This window comes from Gossypium raimondii, chromosome 7, assembly GCF_025698545.1.
Source record: "Gossypium raimondii isolate GPD5lz chromosome 7, ASM2569854v1, whole genome shotgun sequence".
NCBI lineage: Eukaryota > Viridiplantae > Streptophyta > Magnoliopsida > Malvales > Malvaceae > Gossypium > Gossypium raimondii.
Genome location: NC_068571.1, coordinates 13,601,446 through 13,603,964, shown reverse-complemented (window position 1 = coordinate 13,603,964; position 2,519 = coordinate 13,601,446). Strand labels below are relative to the sequence as shown.

The 2,519-nt window shown below is 35.6% G+C and overlaps 1 non-coding gene across 1 annotated transcript; it reads right to left on the bottom strand.

The window, feature by feature from the left end:
• Positions 1-300: 300 nt before the first annotated feature.
• On the bottom strand, positions 301-407 carry LOC128042701 (small nucleolar RNA R71). The gene has a single exon (XR_008198214.1). It is a non-coding gene; the product is annotated as a small nucleolar RNA R71 (small nucleolar RNA).
• Positions 408-2,519: the final 2,112 nt, after the last annotated feature.

Here is a 2,519-nt window from a genome sequence, read left to right as displayed (position 1 = left end):
CATCATGACTAACAATTTCAAGATGAAACCAACAATGATGCAGATGGTCCAAAACAATTTGCAATTCAGAGGTACAATGACAGAGAACCCAAATCAGAATCTAAAGCGGTTCCTTCAGCTTTGTGATACTTTTAAATATAACGTGGTCACCGATGAGCTATTCTTCTTCAGATTCTCCTCTTCTCCATAATTGATAACGCTTTCTCTTGGTTAGAGTTGTAGGTACCAGGATCTATTACGACATGGGATGAAATCGCAGGAAAATTCTTCTAAAAGTTCTCCCCTATAAGAAAAATGGTCCAACTGAGGAGAGAGATTACAACATTTAAACAACTAGAAGGAGAAAATTTTCACAAAGCTTGGGAACACTTTTAAGTGATGATCCAAAGATGCCCACATCATGGATTACTCAAGTGGCTAAGACTGTAAACGTTCTACAATGGGTTGGATGCACACACACGTTTAGGACTAGATGTAGTTGTAGGAGGAACCCTAATGAATACAACATATAATGATGTGTATGAGTTGATAGAAAATATGGCGATGGATTCCTGCCAATGGTCAATTTAGTACTATACACACAGCCAAAAACCATCTACAGTAAAAGCTATCCAAGAGGAAAACATATACTAATAAACTATAGAGAAACTTAACTATATAATGTCCTTAACTAGTGTGTCATCTATTTATGGAGGAGATAAAACTCTTTTCCATTATATCAACAATCTAATTGAGGATGTGTACTATGTTAGGAATAGGGGTGGAAACCCTTATTCAAATAGTTACCATCTTGGATGGAGAGACCATTCGAACCTAAGATAGGGAGGAAACCAAGGAGTAAGTAATAATTCTAACCAAGTTAAAAATGCTAATTATCAACCTCCTTATTTACAGAAGCCTCAAGAAAGGGCCAACCCAACTAACCATACTATATGTGGTCAACGCTTGGATAAGATTGAGGAAGAGATGTAGTCAATGAGGACAGGAGTGAAATAGGTACAGTATGAGTGTACTAGTACGACAAAAACATTGACGAAGCTCGACGATCAAATGAGCCAATTGATGAGCATGATGAGAGACATTAATAGGTAAATTGGGACAAGAATCCTGAGTAACATAGAAAATAATCCTCGAAGAGGGAAAAGGAACATGTGAATGGAATAGTGCTCCATTCGAGTAAAGTACTGAGTAGCCCAGAAAAACCAACTCATGAGGAAAATCAAGAAGATTCAGAAGATCTTCAAGAAGAGTCTCAAGAATTTGATGTTGAACCAGAACCCAAAGAGGTAGCAAGCTGGTAGTCGAGCCAAAAGATAAGTCTATAGAGGAATCTACATTGATGAGGGCACCATCCCTTCAAAGTTGGAGGAAAAACAAAGACGGGATGAGGATGGATTTTTAACTTTTCTTAACTTATTTAAATCCCTTAATGTTAACTCGCCTCTAATTGATTTGATTGAAAAAGTCCCTAAGTACACTAAATACCTGAAAGAAATCATGTGTAGGCAGAGGAAAATAAAAACAAGAGAGCACGTTAATGCAAGCGTCTATTGTAGTGTAATTATATCTAAGCAGATACCCCAAAAACTAAAAGACTCGGGGAGTTTTATAATACCAATTGAGATTGGGGATATCCATTTCAGTAAGACCCCATGCGATTTAAGAGCCAATACTAATTTAATGCCTTTCTTCGTTTATGAAAAACTAATGTTAGGGGAGTTAAAGAACACACAAATTACACTACAATTAGTTGATAGGTCTTCAGTACAACCTAAAGGAGTACTTGAAGATATGTGTTGGTTAAACTGAGGAGCTTTATCATCCTGGTAGACTTTTTAATATTAGTTTTTGAAGAGGATTGTGAAATACCCTTTCTGTTGAGTAAACCCTTTCTAGCTACTACATCAATGTCCACCATTGACCTAAAGAAAAATGAATTAACAATGAAGATCAATGGTGAAACAAAAACTTTTAAATGTGCTCACCAATAGGTGGGGGATGAAACGAGCACGGTTGAGGACTATTTCAATTCGAGCAAGGAATTTACGAGACCGTGCGAAATGACTTTGAAACTTGCTCGGGCTAGAAATTCAAGGATTTTACGCACCATAAACCCAAGCTGATTTCAGCTTGAATTCAGCTCCTCAAGCTCCATTTAGCTCGGTTCATCTCACATGAGTTTAATTCAACTCACATGAGCTTAATTCAGCTTGTTTGAGCTCATTTAATTACTTTCAGCGCATTACTTTAATATTTGAATAAATTAAATATTTCCTACAGCTTATAAATATGTTTATATTATTACATGTTTTTAATATGCTTTGTCCTAGCCGAATTAATTGTTTCTTAACTTAATTAAATTTGTCTAAGTGTTAATTAATGTGCCTAATTTATGTTTTAATTATGTCCAGCTAAAATTAGTTTAATTTAATATGGTTCTTTGTGTTTATTAGGTGTAGCCAAATTTGGAGAACCATTAACAAGGTTCATGCATCCAATTAACTCAACTAAATCTGCAA